Raw genomic sequence first — 18,939 nt, forward strand, 5'->3', positions numbered from 1 at the left:
AGTCTATGCTCCTGCTGACCTTGGATAAGTCTGTCTGGGCCACGCTGGATTCCAGTTTTCTGGGTGAGATGCAAGTGTGTTCCACATGACATTATTCTGGGGCTGAGCCTGAATGTGCAGTGGTTACGAGGGACATGCCATTCTCATGATGGATCACACAGACACAGGACCACAAGGGGAAATGGGGTGCTCCTTAAGGCCTCAGCTTAGAATTTACCAGCACATCCTCAATTCTACCACCAAAACAAGTCCCACAGACAAGCCCCTGGTGGGATGCACTGGAGAGTTCCATGGCAAACCAGAGAACGAGTGACAAATTGGGAACAATAATCCAATCTATCACAGGCAATACGTAACATGTTAAGGTTTGGGGGATCATTAGAAAAAGTAATCATGAAATAGGATATAGGTGGGGCTGGAAGAAAAGACCAGAATCCAAGAGATCACACAAGAAATTGTAACAACAGAGAGGGAAGTGATAAGATCATTTGCTAATGCAGCTTCAGTGGTAAAAAAGATGGAAATTAGAAGAGAAAAATGCAATACAATACCAAGGAAGAAACAACAAGACTGGTGACAGCCCTGATGCAAGGAAAGAGAAAGTGAGCTCAAGATAACACCAAGGATCTATTGATAAAAAATGTATAAGGGAAAATAAATATGGAAGAAAGATTATGAGTTTGGTTTCTTGTTTTGTAGTGAGTTCTGCTGCCTCCTTAGAATGAGGCACGCAGTCCTACCTCAGAGCAAAATCCCAGGCTGTCACGGCACACTCAACATTTGTCACATGGCTATGCTTCAATATCATATTTATATCAACGTAACCTCCAGATATGTGGGCATGAAATTAATAAGAAATGGCCAATATGCCTGTGCACTCCCACAGCCTAGTGTGCATACACTTCCTTACCATTGCTCTTATCACTGTCTTTTAGGGGCCAATTTACCAGTTTGCTTCTCTCTTACACTATTTCTTTTTTCACTTTGTAACCCTAGTGCCTCCAAAAGACACCGGGATTTTAGGAGTTCATTTTCCAGCTTCTACCATAGAGGCAGACAAAGAAGAAAGGGGGTTGTAATGGGTGCTGAATGAATCAAATACAGCATTGGCCACATTTAATATAACCAATATCAATTTATTGCTAGCAATGTAAAACTTTCAACTTATTTTTATTAATTTATTTTTTAAATCTTTTGATCAATCTAGGTAAATGGCTGGGCTTGCAAAAAAAAATCAAATATTTAATATTTAAAATGGAAAAAATGTCAGCTCTGGAGTTCACATTGTAAGTAATGGAAACAATTTTCAAAGACAGTGAAAGAAACCTGCCTGTACGGCTACCAATCACCAGGAGGAAGGAGGAGAGGCAGTAAAGAGGATAGGAATGCAACAAGAAAGCTAGCTTCATTTTTAGTGTGTCTTTGCTGCAGAGGAAAATAAGAACATTTTTTATAACAAAGGCCATTTTATAAGAGATTGGATTTTGTCCTTTCTAAAGTTACAGAATTACTTGAGAAAATAAAGTGTTGGAAGTTGTCAAAAAAGTATAACACTCACAGAAAATTTCTGAAATAAAATGTGAAAAAAGTAAAGACACATATATTAGAGTTTCTTTGACGAATTCTCCAAGAAAAACAATTTAAGTTGCCATTACAGATAGCATTAGTGCTTCTGTATGCTGAGTCTAGAATATCATCTTAAAGTGTTAAAAATTGAGCATGAATACAAATGTATACATTTTCAAAATATATTAAAATATTTTGGAATATGTTTAGGTATTTTCTTAAATTATCCAAACTTGTTTTTAGTTTACATCCCTAAGATAGCTAAAAGTAGAAGTATTTACTCTAATAAATATTTTCTTTTCTTTTCTTTTTTCTTTTTTTTTTTTTTTTTTTTGAGACAGGTCTCACTCTGTTGCCCAGGCTGGAGGACAGTGGTGTGATCATGGCTCACTGCAGCCTCAGCATCCTGAGCTCAAGCAACTTTCCCACCTTAGCCTCCCAAGTAGCTGGGACTACAAGCACATGCCGCCATGGTTGGATAATTTTTTAAACTGTTTTTGTAGAGATGGGGGTCTCCCAATGCTGCCCAGGCTAACATTGGTTTTTCTTTAATTATAGTAGTAATTCATCTTAAGTATCTTCCAAGATATTTTTGCTAATGAACATTTTACAGTTATTTTTAAATCTATGTTAATTTTTAACTGATAGAAGAAATTAAACAATTTGACACGTGCATTTAAAAAAACAAACAAACAAACAAACAAAAACAAAAGGAAGGCTCCTTCCTTCTTTCTAGTATTTCCCTCACTGCCCTAAGTTATCACAGTTGGAAATGTGCATAAAATGCCATTATAAAAACTTATTTGATTACTATTAAATAGATGTATTCACACTATTTTAACACAATGGGTGAATAATAAGCATGACTAATTTTACAATGAAGGTGAGACTAATTAGATTGATTGTTCCATTTAGGTCAAAGTTTATAAAACACATAGAACTCAGCAATTAAAATGCTGGCTAAAGATTCTGAGGAGGTAATTTTGTCTCTAAAACACTGAAACCTGAAAACATATCTTTCGAAAAATCCTGATCCATGCCTCATTACTTTTGAATTTCTACCATGTGACCGCAACAATGTTTCCATCACTGTTTAAAACTTAGGCAACTACCCATAGGACTTAAACATTTCTCCCAGATTTTTTTTTTTCTCCAGTTTGCATTTACTTGGTGCCCAGGTGTTTTTTCCCAAATGTTAGCACATGGTTGTGTGTCTGAGAATGGAAAAACTGAGGATAAAAATCCGGAGCAGGGTGACTGGCAAGATGGCCAAATAGAAACAGCTCTGGTCTGCAGCTCCTAGTGAGATCAATGCAGAAGGTGAATGATTTCTGCATTTCCAACTGAGGTACCCAGCTCATCTCATCGGGGCTGCTTAGACAGTGGGTGCAACCCACGGACAGTGAGCAGAAGCAGGGTGGAGTATCACCTCACCAGGGAAGTGCAAGGTGTCAGGGAACTCCCTCCCCCTAGCCAAGGGAAGCTGTGAGGGACTGTGCCATGAGGAACGGTGCATTCTGGCCCAGATACTATGCTTTTACCATGCTCTTTGCAATCCGCAGACCAGGAGATTCTCTCCAGTGCCTATACCACTAGGGCCCTCAGTTTCAAGCACAAACTGGGCTGCCATTTGGGCAGACACTGAGCTAGCTCCAGGAGTGTTTTTCAAACCCCAGTGCCCCCTGGAATGCCAGAGTGACAGAACCGTTCACACCACTGAAAAGGGAGCTGAAGCCAGGGAGCCAAGTGGTCTAGCTCAATAGATCCCACCCCCTCCCCCCAGAGGCCAGCAAGGTAAGATCCACTGGCTTGAAATTCTCACTGCCAGCACAGCAGTCTGAAAAGTCAAACTGGGACTCTACAGCTTGGTTCGGGGAGGAGTGTCCACCATTACCGAGGCTTGAGTAGACAGTTTTCCCCTCACAGTTGCGTAACCCACTGCAGTTCGGCAAAACCACTGTAGACAGACTGCCTCTCTAGATTCCTCCTCTTTGGGCAGAGCATCTCTGAAAGAAAGGCAGTAGCCACAGGCAGGAGCTTATAGATAAAACTCTCATCTCCCTAGGACAGAGCACCTGGGGGAAGGGGTGGCTGTGGGTGCAGCTTCAGCAGGTAAATGTTCCTGCCTGTCAGCTCTAAAGACAGCAGTGGATCTCTCAGCACAGCACACAAGCTCTAAGGGACAGAGTGCCTCCTCAAGTGAGTCCCTGACCCTTATGCCTCCTGACTGGGAGACACCTCCCAGCAGGGGTCAACAGACACTTCATACAGGAGAGCTCTGGCTGGCATCTGGTGGGTGCCCCTCTGGGACAAAGCTTCCAGAGGAAGGAACGGGCAGCAATCTTTGCTGTTCTTCAGCCTCCACTGGTGAAACCCAGGCAAACAGGGTCTGGAGTGGACTTGCAGCAAACTCCAGCAGACCTGGAGCTGAGGGTCCTGACGGTTAGAAGGAAAACTAAGAAACAGAAAGGAATAGCCTCAACATCAACAAAAAGGACATTCACACAGAAACCCTATGCGAAGGTCACCAACATCAAGACCAAAGGTAGATAAATCCAAGAAGACGAGGGAAAACCAGCTCAAAAGGGCTGAAAGTTCCAAAAACCAGAACGCCTCCTCTCCTCCAAAGGATTGCAACTCCTTGCCAGCAAGGGAACAAAACTGAATAGAGAGTGAGTTTGACGAATTGACAGAAGTAGGCTACAGAAGGTGGGTAATAACAAACTCCTCTGAGCTAAAGGAGCATGTTCTAACCCAATGCAAGGAAGCTAAGAACCTTGAAAAAAGATTAGAGGAATTGCTAAGTAAAACAACCAGTTTGGAAAAGAACATAAAAAACCTGATGGAGCTAGAAAACATAGCACAAGAACTTCGTGACACATACATAAGTATCAATAGCTGAATCAATCAAGTGGAAGAAAGGATATTAGAGATTAAAAATCAACATAATGAAATAAAGTGTGAAGACAAGATTAGAGAAAAAAGAATGAAAAGGAATGAACGAAGCCTCCAAGAGATATGGGACTGTCAAAAGACTGAACCTACGTTTGATTGGTGTACCTGAAAGTTATGAGGAGAATGGAACCAAGTTGGAAACCACTCTTCAGGATATTATCCAGGAGAACTTCCCCAACCTAGCAAGACAGGCCAACCTTCAAAAACAGGAAATAGAGAGAACATCAAAAGATACTCCTTGAGTAGAGCAACTGCAAGACACATAATCATCAGATTCACTAAGGTTGAAATGAAGAAAAAAATGTTAAGAGCAGCCAGAGAGAAAGGCCGTGTTACCCACAAAAGGAAGCCCATCAAACTAACAGCAGATATTTCTGCAGAAACTCTGTAAGCCAGAAGAGAGTGGGGGCCAGTATTCAACATTCTTAAAGAAAAGAACTTTCAACCTAGAATTTCATATCCAGCCAAACTAAGATTCATAAGCGAAGGAGAAATAAAATCCTTTACAGACAAGCGCATGATGAGAGATCTTGTCGCCACCAGGCCTGTCTTAAAGAGCTCCTGAAGGAAGCATTAAATATGGAAAGGAAAAACTGGTACCAGTCACTGCAAAAACATACTAAATTGTAAATATCATCGACACTATGAAGAAACTGCATCAACTAACAGACAAAATAACCAGCTAGCATCATAATGTAAGGATCAAATTCACACATAACAATATTAACCTTAAATGTAAATGACCCAAATGCCCCAATTAAAAGACACAGACTGAAAAATAGGATAAAGTGTCAAGACCCATTGGTGTGCTGTATTCAGGAGATATACCTCATGTGCAAAGACACACATAGGCTCAAAATAAAGGGATAGAGGAATATTTACCAAGCAAATGGAAAGCAAAAAAAAAAAAAAAAAAAAAAAAAGCAGAGATTGCAATCCTAGTCTCTGATAATACAGACTTTAAAACAACAAAGATCAAAAAAGACAAAGAAGGGCATTACATAATGGTAAAGAAATCAATGCAACAAGAGCTATCGTAAATATATATGCACCCAATATAGGAGCACCAAGATTCATAAGCAAGTTCTTAGAGACCTACGAAGAGACTTAGACTCCCACACAATAATTGTGGGAGACTTTAACACCCCACTGTCAATATTAGACAGATCACAAGACAGAAAATTAACAAGAATATTCAGGACTTGAACTCAGCTCTGGGCCAAGTGGCCTAATAGACATCTACAGAACTCTCGACCCCAAATCAACAGAATATACATTTTTCTCAGCACCACATTACACTTATTCTAAAATTGACAACATAATTTGATGTAAAACACTCCTCAGCAAATGCAAAAGAATGGAAATCATAACAAACAGTCTCTCAGACCACAATGCAATCAAACTAAAATTTCAGATTAAGAAACTCACTCAAAACCGCAAAACTACATGGAAACTGAACAACCTGCTCCTGAATGACTACTGGGTAAATAACGACATGAAGGCGGAAATAACAAAGTTCTTTGAAACCAATGAGAACAGAGACACAATATTCCAGAATTGCTGGACACAGCTGAAGCAGTGTTTAGAGGGAAATTTATAGCACTAAATGCCCACAAGAGAAAGTGGGAAAGATCTAAAGTCAACACCCTAATGTCACAATTAAAAGAATAAAACAAGTGCAAACAAATTCAAAAGCTAGCAGAAGACAAGAAATAACTAAGATCAGAGCAGAACTGAAGGAGATAGAGACACAAAAAACCCTTTAAAAAATTAATGAATCCTGGAGCTGGTTTTTTGAAAAGATCAACAAAATAGATAGAGCGCTACGCAGACTAATAAAGAAGAAAAGAAAGAAGAAGAAAATAGACACAATAAAAAACGGTAAAGGGGATATCACCACTCATCCCACAGAAATACAAACTACCATCAGAGAATACTATAAACACTTCTATTCAAATAAACTAGAAAATCTGGAAGAAATGGATACATTCCTGGACACATACACCCTCCAAAGACTAAATCAGGAACAAGTCAAATCCCTGAATAGACCAATAACAAGTTCTGAAATTGAAGCAGTAACTCATAGCCTACCAACCAAAAAAAGCCTAGGACCAGACGGATTCACAGCTGGATTCTGCCAGAGGTACGAAGAGGAGTTGGTAACATTCCTTCTGAAATTATTCCAAACAATACAAAAAGAGGGACTCCTCCCTAACTCATTTTATGAAGCCAGAATCATCCTGATACCAAAACCTGGCAGAGACACAACAACAACAATGACAACAACAAAACAAAATTTCAGACCAATGTCCCTGGTGAACATCAGTGTGAAAATCCTCCATAAAATACTGGCAAACCGAATCCAGCGACAGATCAAAAAGCTTATCCACCATGATCAAGTTGGCGTCATCCTTGGGATGCAAGGCTGGTTCAACATACACAAATCAATAAATGTAATCTATCACATAAAGAGAACCAATCACAAAAAACACATGATTATCCCAATAGTTGCAGAAAATTCCTTCGATAAAATTCAACACCTCGTCATGCTAAAAACTCAATAAACTAGGTATTGTTGGAACATATCTCAAAATAATAAGAACTACTTATCACAAACACACAGTCAATATCATACGGAATGGGCAAAAGCTGGAAGCATTCCCTTTGAAAACTGGCACAAGACAAAGATCCCCTCTCTCACCACTCCTATTCAACATAATATTGGAAGTTCTGGTCTGGGCAATCAGGCAAGAGAAAGAAATAAAGTGTATTCAAACAGGAAGAGAGAAAATCAAATTGTCTTTGTTTGCAGACAACAATACTTTACATTTAGAAAATACCATAGTTTCCCCCCAAAATCTCTTTAAGCTGATAAGCAACTTCAGTAAAGTCTCAGCAGTACAGAAGCAATGTTCAAAAATCACAAGCATTCCTATACACCAATAATAGAAAAAGAGAGAGCAAAATCATGAGTGAACTCACATTCACAATTGCTACAAAAAGAATAAAATACCTAGGAATACAACCAACAAGGGATGTGAAGGACCTCTTCAAGGAGAACTACAAATCACTGTTCAAGGAAATAAGAGAGGACACAAACAAATGGAAAAACATTCCATGCTCATGGATAGGAAATATCAATTTTGTGAAAATGCCCATGCTGCCCAAAGTAATTTACGGATTCAATGCTATCCCCATCAAGCTACCATTAACTTTCTTCGCAGAATTGGAAAAAAATACTTTAAATTTCATATGGAACCAAAGAAGAGCCCGTATAGCCAGACAATCCTTGGCTAAAAGTAAAAAGAACAAAGCTGGAAGCATCATGCTACCTGACTTCAAACTATACTACAAGGCTACAGTAACCAAAACAGCATGGTACTGATACCAAAAGAGATATATAGACCAATGGAACAGAACAGAGGCCTCAGAAATAACAACAAACATCTACAACCATCTGATCTTTGACAAACCTGACAAAAACAAGCCATGGGGAAAAGATTCCTTATTTATTAAATGGTGTTGGGAAAACTGGCTAGCCTTATGCAGAAAACTGAAACTGGGCTCCTTCCTCAAACTTTATACAAAAATTAACTCAAGATGGATTAAAGACTTAAATATGAGACCTAAAACTATAAAAACCCTAGAAGAAAACCTAGGCAATACCATTCAGGACATAGGCATGGGCAAAGGCTCCATGACTAAAACACCAAAAGCAATAGCAACAAAAGCCAAAGTTGATAAATGGGATCTAATTAAACTAAAGAAGAACTTTTGCACAGCAAAAGAAACTATCATCAGCGTGAACAGGCAACTTACAGAATGGGAGAAAAAAAAATTGCAATCTATCCATCTGACAAAGGGCTAATATCCAGAATCTACAAGGAACTTAAACAAATTTACAAGAAAAAAAAACTCCATCAAAAAGTGGGCAAAGGACATGAACAGACATTTCTCAAAAGAAGACATTTATGTGGCCAATAAACATATGAAACAAAGCTCATCATCACTGGTCATTAGAGAAATGCAAATCAAAACCACAATGAGATACCATCTCACTCCAGTTAGAATGGCAACCATTAAAAAGTCAGGAAACAACAGATGCTGGAGAGAATGTGGAGAAATAGGAATGCTTTTACACTGTTGGTGGGAGTGTAAATTAGTTCAACCATTGGGGAAGACAGTGTGGCGATTCCTCACAGATCTAGAACCAGAAATACCATTTGACCCAGCAATCCCATTACTGGGTATATACCCAAGGGATTATAAACCATTCTACTATAAAGACACATGCTCACATTGTTTACTGCAGCACTGTTCACAATAGCAAAGATTGGAACCAACCCAAATGCCCATCAATGATAGACTGAAGAAAGAAAATGTGGCACATATACACCATGGAATGGTATGCAGCCATTAAAAAAGGATGAGTTCATGTCCTTTGCAGGGAAATGGATGAAGCTGAAAACCATAATTCTCAGCAAACTAACACAAGAACAGAAAACCAAACACTGCATGTTCTCACTCTTAAGTGGGAGTTGAATAATGAGAACACATGGACACCTCACACATTACACACCGGGGCCTGTCGGGAGGTGGGGGGCTAGAAGACGGATAGTATTAGGAGAAATACCTAACGTAGATGATGGGTTGATGGGTGCAGCAAACCACCATGGCACGTGCATACCTATGTAACAAACCTGCATGTTCTGCACATGTATCCCAGAACTTAAAGTATCAAAAATAAAGAAATAGTCCAATCTGAAGAATAGACAAAAAAATTAAAAAGATTGGAAGAAAATTAGCAGAGCCTCAGAGAATTTTAAGACAATATCAAAAGACATAACATATGTATAAATGGAATCACAGAATGACAGGAAAGGATGTGGGAGAAAAAGTATTTAAAGAATTAGCCAAACTTTTCCAAAATTGGGTAAAAGGCATAAACATACAGATTGAAGAAGCTCAGTGACCCTCAAACCTGATAAATGAAGAAGCTATGTTTAGATACATCATGGTCTTAACTGCTGAAAGCCAGAAAAGAGAAATTCTTGAAAGCAGCCAGAAAAAGAATAGCATAAGGGTTCAAATGATCCCAGATTTTGCATCTGACACTGTGGAGGCCATAATTCCATAAATAAACATCTTCAAAGTGCTGGAAAAAAAATCCTGTGCAATTCTGATCTCACAGTCAAAATCCACACAACTTAGGTTATTTCCCTATCAATTAATATAATGTTATTACATTTTTCATGTTATAGCATTCATTTATTTAAGCATAAATACCTCAAACAATATCGGATGTAAAGCAAATGTATAAAATGTTAAGGATACTATATTTGTGCTTCTTATTTAATTTATAAATCTTTGGCTTCATTGGTTTAAATCCTTCTATCAAAATTTCCTGGGACATGTTAAGGATACTATATTTGTGCTTCTTATTTAATTTATAAATCTTTGGCTTCATTGGTTTAAATCCTTCTATCAAAATTTCCTGGGACAAATTCCTACTGTTCATATTATCCAATTAATGCTTTTCTTCTTGATTAAGAATTATAAAGTATCAAGTGGCCATAACATGTTTCTTTCTTCACTTTTAAAGCAGTTTATTGCTTCTTTTTAAATTAGCTAGAGTGGATTGTCCCTCTTGAAGGAAAACCTATCCTATGGAGCAACAGCTTCTTTGCAGAACGCTATAGTGTAGTAGAAACCTGAAAACTAAATGTCAGACCAATCCAAATTCAAATGCTGTCCCAACCTCCTACCTGTGTGATCTTCAAAAAGAACATTTATTGCTTTGAACTTGTTTCTTTTTAAAGTTAAGATAATAACATATTTTAAAGTTGGTTACTGAATTTGATGTGCACAAAGTACCTACCACATTATAGGTTCTCAATATTATTATTGTATTCTCTTTTATTTACTGTCTTTATGAAAAAAAATATTCTAAATAATTGGGCTACCTTTCTGCCTGTGTCATAATATCACTTTCTCAAATGATTCCCGTAAGAATCCTCAGTCTAATGAATCATTACCAAACGTGCTGCTTCACTGGAACACATTTGTTTGAATACCTGCAAAATTTGTTTAAAAATTGTCTAAAATTTGTATAAAAACATATATAATTTAAATAATTCATGAGTTTGACAATAAAAGTACTTTATTCCTCAATCTAGTGCAAAACTCTGGTCCAAGCAGACACCTTTCTTCGGGGATTCCTTCATTATGGGTCATATTTTTTTACTTCTCTGAGTGCCTGATACTCTTTGATTGAAAGACAAAACTTGTACGTTTTATCTTCTTGGATGCAGATAATTTTGTATTTCTATAAGTATTCCTGAACTGTGTTTTGAGATACTGTTAAGGTACTTGGAAACCATTTAAACCTGTTGAGTCTTAATGTTAAGATTTGTTAGGTGAGACCAGAAGAGTCTCAGTCTTGAGAGAATTTTCCCTACTACTGAAGCAAGATTCTCCTGAGGAAGCTACTCAATGTCCTATTAATTTAGGAAACTTTTCCAGCTTCACTAAAGTATCATGTTTTCATTTTTTTAACTTGTTCACTTGATTTTCGTAATACTTTAATTCTTAGTTTTGAAAACTCAGTAATAAATCCAAACCTACTTATGTAAGGCAAAAATATCAACATAATTAGTTTAATGTCCCCAGGGGATCATTACCTGGACAGAGTTTCTGAATTAAAGCATGGACTCTAAGAACCCCTTACATAAATGTTAGGTTAGAGTAGAACACTATTGTGCAGTAAAATGTGAATCTTCAGCATGAGTCCTTATGTCAATGTTTTACTCATCATTCTAATTATCTGAAGGTAATTCACTAGTAAAGGCTCATGAGAAAACCATTCCCTGATATCTTGATATAAAATTCTTGTATCACATATTCCATTTCTTATTCATCATAAGGTATTGCTTTAAAAGTGTGATGATAATCTGATTTTTTTTTTTTTTTTTTTTTTTGAGACAGAGTCTCACTCTGTCACCCAGGCTGGAGAGCAGTGGCACAATCTCTGCTCACTGCAAGCTCTGCCTCCAGGGTTCACACCATTTTTCTGCCTCAGTCTCCCAAGTAACTGGGACTGCAGGCACCTGCCACCACGCCCGGCTCACTTTCGTATTTTTTTTTTTTCAGTAGAGACCGGGTTTCACCATGTTAGCCAGGATGGTCTCGATCTCCTGGCATTGTGATCTACCCGCCACAGCCTCCCAAAGTGCTGGGATTACAGTCATGAGTCACCGCGCCCAGCGATAATGTGATATTCTTAAATCACACAGTATGGTCTCAGTTCCTCACTGGCTATTGGCTGAAGATATCAGTTCCTTGCAGAAACAGCCTGTACTTGTCAGGAGTATGTATAACATGGCAGCTTGTTTCCCCCACAGAGAGGGGAGGGGAAAAAGAACCAGAGAGAGAGAACAAGATGAAAGTAACCTAATCTTGAAAGCTGTCTTCTACGCATTGGAAGTGACTCACTAGATCCAGCCTACACACAAAAGGAGGGAAACAGACAAGGACATGAATACCTGAAGGTGACGATTATGGAGAGCCATTTTAGAGGCTGCCCACCACAGCAATTGTGTTGATTTTTCGAGGACATATTGTAGGATCTTTCAATAAGTGGTTTCAAGTAATCTTTTTCTTTAGAAAATTTTAAAAATTATGTATGTTTTTTAGTTTTAGAATTTTAAAAAATATAATTGGTTTGGCATGCTTTCTTGGTTTCCTAAGTTGGAAATAATTTCCAAAACTAAAAAAATAAATATGAAAAAGGCTGGACGCTGTGGCTCACATCTGTAATCCCAGCACTTTGGGAGGCCGAAGCAGGCGGTTCACGAGGTCAGGAGATCGAGATCATCCTGGCTAACACTGTGAAACTCCGTCTCTACTAAAAAAAAATACAAAAAATTAGCTGGGCGTGGTGGCGGGTGCCTGTAGTCCCAGCTACTCGGGAGGCTGAGGCAGGAGAATGGCGTGAACTCGGGAGGCAGAGCCTGCAGTGAGCCGAGATCGTGCCAATGCACTCCAGCCGGGCGAGGGCGCAAGACTCTGTCTCCAAAAAATACAATAAATAAATATATAATGAAAATTAATGGACAAAAATAACTGTTCAATGGTGAGTAAGTAAAATATATGGTCAAGTTCATTCTTCTTTTAACTTTAAAAAATAGAGATTTAGGCCGGACACAGTGGCTCACGCCTGTAATCCCAGCACTCTGGGAGGCATAGGCTGGCAGATCACGAAGTCAAGAGATCGAGGCCTTCCTGGCCAACATGGTGAAACCCCGTCTCTACTAAAAATACAAAAATTAGTTGGGCGTGGTGGCGTGCATCTATAGTCCTAACTGCTCGGGAGGCTGAGGCAGGAGAATTCCTTGAACCCAGGAGGCGGAGGTTGCAGTGAGCCGAGATCGCACCACTGCACTTCAGCCTGGTGACAGAGCAAGAATCCATAAAAAAAAAAAAAAAAAAAAAAAAAAAGGAGAGAGAGAGAGAGAGATTTAGATATAACATGGGTAGGATAGGATTAGTTTTATTTATTGGCCTATGCAAAATATATGGGGAGAGTTTCTTTAAAGAGGGGACAGTTAGCATTTATGAAAAATATATTCTTTGCTTCTAATGAAAAGTTCAGATTTCTGAGCAAGTCTTTTGCAAAGTATCTTACCCGAAAATAATAAAATAATCTGAATTAAATGCAGCCACAGTATATTCTTCAGTGAAATAGTGATATTGGATTTGCTTTTAGAAAGTGAGGTATTTGTGACAAATAATAATGGCTAAAAAGAAGGTAAATGTCTACTTTCCCAAAGACTTTCCAAGCTTATATTAAACCTATAAGCCAAGTGAATGTTTAGTTCTTCAAGCTAAGGAAAATTTATTAAGAATACCTTGACATTTAAATAATATATGTTGAAATGATGTGAAGATTTGTTTCATGTTTATTTGCTCACTGGGCTACTTTAGTGCTAGAAGGCAAAAATTCATTTTCAATATTTTCTCTATAGTAATATAGATTCATATCTAAAGGCCATTGTTTGACACTAAAGAACAACTGTAATAAAGCTTTATATAAACCCGATTATCTCGCATCCAGAAAATATAGCTCCTAGTATTTCCAACTTTGTGCCATTAATAGCAACTAATGAGGTAGAAAGTCAAGTTGATTCCAGAATCTTCTCCCTAGGGAGTGGTTATCCTAAGCACTAGATCCCAAGGCACAAATATCTACTTGAGAAAATTTTTCTTTTTTTTCTTTCTTTCTTGCTTGCTTGCTTTTTTTTTTTTTTTTTTTTTTTTTTCAGATTCTTGCTCAGTGTCCCAGGCTGGAGTGCAGTGGCATGATCTCGACTCACTGCAGCCTCTGTCTCTGGGGTTCAACTGACTTTCCTGCCTCAGCCTCCCAAGTAGCTGGGATTACAGGCATGAGCCACCACTCCCAGCTAATTTTTGTACTTTTAGTAGAGACTTGCCCCATGTTGGCCAGGCTGGTCTCAATCTCCTTACCTCAGGTAATCTGCCTGCCTTGGCCTCCCAAAGTGCTGGAATTATAGGCGTGAGCCACCATAGCCGGTCAGAAAAATTTTAATTTTCTAAACAAAGTAATAACTTGCTTAGTCAACCATGAAGCCATATTAAAGAACAAACATTATAACACCATATTAAATTATGTCCACTTTATTTACACCTTATATTTTGAAAGACCATGTTATAAAGCCTACGTGTGTATATGTCTGTTAACCCCATTTTGGTTAATTGCATATTAGGAGAGTGCTTATCATTAAAGTTAAGTTTAAGTGAGGGGGCCTTACACTGTTCATTCCCCCTGTCGGAACAACAAATTTTAACAACCATCTGCACGCAAAATAGCATTATCAAAAGAACCAAAAATCAGATGAGCAGTCACAGTACTTGGTTTTAACTTCATATCATAGAAAGAGGCTTTGAGAAGGGTAGGAGAGACAGTCTTGGATCATACCACCACTCCTCCCCCAGCCCCCAGCAGAGGTTGTGCAGCACAGAGAAAGAATCTGTGCACTTTGGGGAGAGAGAGTACAGCAACTGGGGGACTTAACATTGAACTTAGGGCTGCCCTGTCACAGTGGAGAATAAAGCCTTATTTGGCTCAGACAGTGCCTATGCACAGAGGGAGCATTGGACCAGCCCTGGCCAGAGGCAAATAGCCCACTCCAGTGATCAGAACTTGAGTTTCTTGCCAAGTCGATCTAGTGTGGGCCAAATTGATCTGGGGTCCTAGATAAACTTGGCAGGCAGTCTAGGACACAAAGACTGCAATTCCTGGATAACTCCTAGTGCCTGGCTGGGCTCAAAGCCAAAGGACTATGGTGGTACATGATCTAGGGAGACACAAGCAGAAGTGACTCTTTCCTTTAGCTTAAGGAGAGGAGAGAGAGGAACAAAGAGGACTTGGTTTTGCATCCTGGATACCAGCTCAGCCACAGTAGGATAGGGCACCAGGCAGTGTCATGAGGATCCATTCCAGGCCCTAGCTCATGGACAATATTTCTAGTCACACTCTGAGCCAAAAAGGAACACACTGCATTGAAAGGAAAAACCTAGTCTTGGCAGGATTCATCACCTACTGACTGAAGGGTACTTGGGCCCCAGATAACCAGCAGTGACACCCAGGTCATATGCCATGGGCCTCGGGCTCTGAGATGTGCTGAATTCAGGGGTGACTCAGCACATTCCTAGCTGTGGTTGCTATAGTGAAAGACTCCTCTTTGAGAAAAGCACAGGGAAAAGTAAAGGGTCTTTGTCTTACACTTTATGTACCAGCTTGGCCACAGTGTGGTAGAGCAAGAAGCAGATGCTTGAGCTCCCCTAGTTCAACCCTAGGCTCTTGGACAGCATTTCTGAACCTGCCCTGGGCCAGAGGGGAGTCCACTCCTCTGAAGGGTGGGTCAATAAAGAAATTAATAAGGAAATTGAAAAATTTTTTGAAACAAATGATAATAGAAACATAACATAGCAAAACCTGTGGGATATAGCAAAAGCGGTACTAAGAGGGCTATTTACAGCTCTAAATGCCCACATCAAAAAATATGAAAAACTTCAAATAAATAACCAAAGAATGCATCTTAAAGAATTAGAAAATGAAGAACAAACCAAACCTAAAATTAGTAGAAGCAATAAATAAATAAATAAACAAAGATTAGAGAGGAAATCAATAAATTTGAAATGAAAACAATACGAAAGATCAATGAAACAAAAATTTGTATTTTGTAAAAGATGAACAAAATTGACAAATCTTTAGCAAACCTGAGAAAAAAGAGAAGATCCAAATAAATAAAATCAGTTGAAGAGGACACAGTAAAACTGATACTGCAGAAATTCAAAGGATCAGTAGTGGCTACTATGGGCAACTACACGTCAATAAATTGAAAAAATGAGAAGAAATGGATGCATTCTTAGACACATACAACCTATCAAGATTGAACCTGAACAGACCAATAACAAGAATAAGATCTAAACCTTAATAAAAAGTATGCTAGTAAAGAAAAGCCTTGCACCCAATGGCTTCACTGCTGAATTTTATTAAACATTTAAAGAAATAACACCAACCCTACTTGAACTTTTCGGAAAATTAGAGGAAGTGGGAATACTTCCAAACTCATTTTATAAAACCAGCATTACCACTGAAACCAAAACCAGACAAAGACACATCAAAAACAAAACAAAACAAAACAAAAACTACTAGTCAATATCTCTGATAAATATAGGTGCAAAATCAACAAAATACTGGCAAACTGAATTAAGCAATACATAAAAAATGATCATTCATCATAAATAAGTGGGATTTGCCCCAAAGATACAAGGATGGTTCAATATAGATCAATTAATTAGTGTGATAGATCATTTCAACAGAATGAAGAACAAAAACTATTTTTTTTTTTGAGATGGAGTCTCACTCCATTGCCCAGGCTGGAGTGCAGTGCCACGATCTCAGCTCACTGCAACCTCCGCTTCCCAGATTCAAGTGATTCTCCTGCCTCATCCTCCCAAGTAACTGGGATTACAAGTACATGCCACCATGCCCGGCTAATTTTTGTGTGTGTTTTTGTTTGTTTGTTTGTTTGTTTGTTTTAGTAGAGACAGGTTTCACCATTGTTGGTCAGGCTGGTCTCGAACTCCTGACCTCAAGTGATTCTGTCCTGTATCATCATTTCAATGGATGCTGAAAAACATTTGATAAAATTCAACATCCCTTTATGAAAAAAACTCTTAAAAAACTAGGTAGAGAGGGAACATATCTCAACATAATAAAAGCCACGTATGGCAGACCCACAGATAGTATCATATTGAATGGAGAAAAACTGAAGGCCTTTATTTTAAGATCTGAAACATGACAAGGATGCCCACTTTCACCACTGTTATTCAGCATAGTATTGGAAGTCCTAGCTATAGCAATCAGACAAGAGAAAGAAATAAAAACCATCCAATTGGAAAGGAAGAAGTCAAATTATCCTTGTTTGCAGATGATATGATCTTATATTTGAAAAAAACGGAGACTCTACAAAAGAAAAAAAATCTTTTAGATAAACAAACACATTCAGTAAATTTGCATTATATGAAATCAACATACAAAAGTCAGCTGCAGTTCTACAGGCCAATAGTGAACAATCTGAAAAAGAAATAAAAAAGTAATCCCATTTATAAGAGCCACACATAAAATTAAATACCCAGGAATTAATCAAATAAGTGAAAGATCTCTACAATGAAAACTATAAAACACTGATGAAAGAAATTAAAGAGGATACAAAATGGAAAGGTATTCCAGGTTCATGGACTGGAAGTATCAGAATTGTTAAAATGTCCATACCATCCAAAGCAATCTACAGATTCAATGCAATCCCTGTCAAAATACTAATGTTATTCTTCACAGAAACAGAAATAATAATCCTAACATTTATATGGAACCACAGAAGACCCAGAATAGCCAAAGCCATCCTGAGTAGAAAGACAAAAATCTGGAGGAATCAGATTACTTGACTTCAAAGTCTACTTCAGAGCTATGGTAACCAAAGCAGCATGAAAGCGAGTAGACAACTCAGAAACAAATCTACACATCTACAGTGAACTCATTTTTGACAATTGTGCCAAAAACATACAATGGGAAAAACACAGTCTCTTCAATAAATGGTGCTGGGAAAACTGGATATTCACATACAGAAGAATGAAACTACACTCCTATCTCTTGTCATGTACAAAATTAAATCAAAATGGATTAATGACCTCAAACTATGAAACCATTACAAGAAAACTTTGGGGGAAACTCTCCAGGACATTGGCCTGGGCAAAATTTCTTGAGTAATATCCCACAAGCACAGACAACCAAAGCACAAAAGGGACAAATTGGATCACATGAAGTTAAAAAGCTTCTGCACAACAAAGGAAGCAATCAACAAAGTGATAAGACAACCCACAGAATGGGAGAAAATATTTGCAAATCACCCAACTGACAAGGGATTAATAACCAGAATATGTAAGGAGCTCAAACAACCCTACAGGAAAAAAATTCAATAATCCAATTAAAAAACAGGCAAGTACTTGATAAGACATTTCTCAAAAGCCATACAAATGTCAAGCAAACATATGAAAAAGTATTCTACATTATTCATCATCAGAGAAATGCAAATTAAAATTATAATGAGATAACATCTCACCCCAGTTAAAATGGCTTTAATCCAAAAGACAGGCAACAGAAAATTCTGGTGAGGATGTGGAGAAAAGGAACCCTCATACACTGTTGGTGAGAATGTAAATTACTACAACCACTATGGAGAACAGTTTGGAGGGTCCTCAAAGAACTAAAAATAGAGCTACCATACAATGTAGCAACCTCGCTGCTAAGTATATACCCCCAAAGAAAGGAAATCAGTATATCTAAGAGATGTCTGCACTCCCATGCTTATTGTAGCACTCTTCACAATAGCCAAGATTTGGAAGCAACTAAATGTCTATCAACAGATAAATGGATAAAGAAAATATGGTCTTATACATAATGGGATACTAGTCAGCCGTAAAAAAGAATGAGATTCTATCATTTACAACATCATGGATGGGAATGGAGGTCATTATGCTAAGGGAAATAAGCTAAGCACAGAAAGACAAACAGAACATGTTCTCACTTATATGTGGGATCTAAACATAAAAATAACTGGGTTCATGGAGATAGAGAATATAAGGATGGTTACCAGAGGCTGGGATGGGTAGTGCAGGAGTACAGGGGGCTATAGTCAATAATAATTTAATTGTTCAGTTTAAAATGACTAAAAGAGTATAATTGGATTGTTTGCAACACAAAGGATACATTCTTGAGAGCATAAATACCCAATTTTTCATGATGTGATTATTACGCATTGCATGCCTGTTCCAAAA

The sequence above is a fragment of the Macaca nemestrina genome, chromosome 8 (genome assembly GCF_043159975.1).
Source record: "Macaca nemestrina isolate mMacNem1 chromosome 8, mMacNem.hap1, whole genome shotgun sequence".
NCBI lineage: Eukaryota > Metazoa > Chordata > Mammalia > Primates > Cercopithecidae > Macaca > Macaca nemestrina.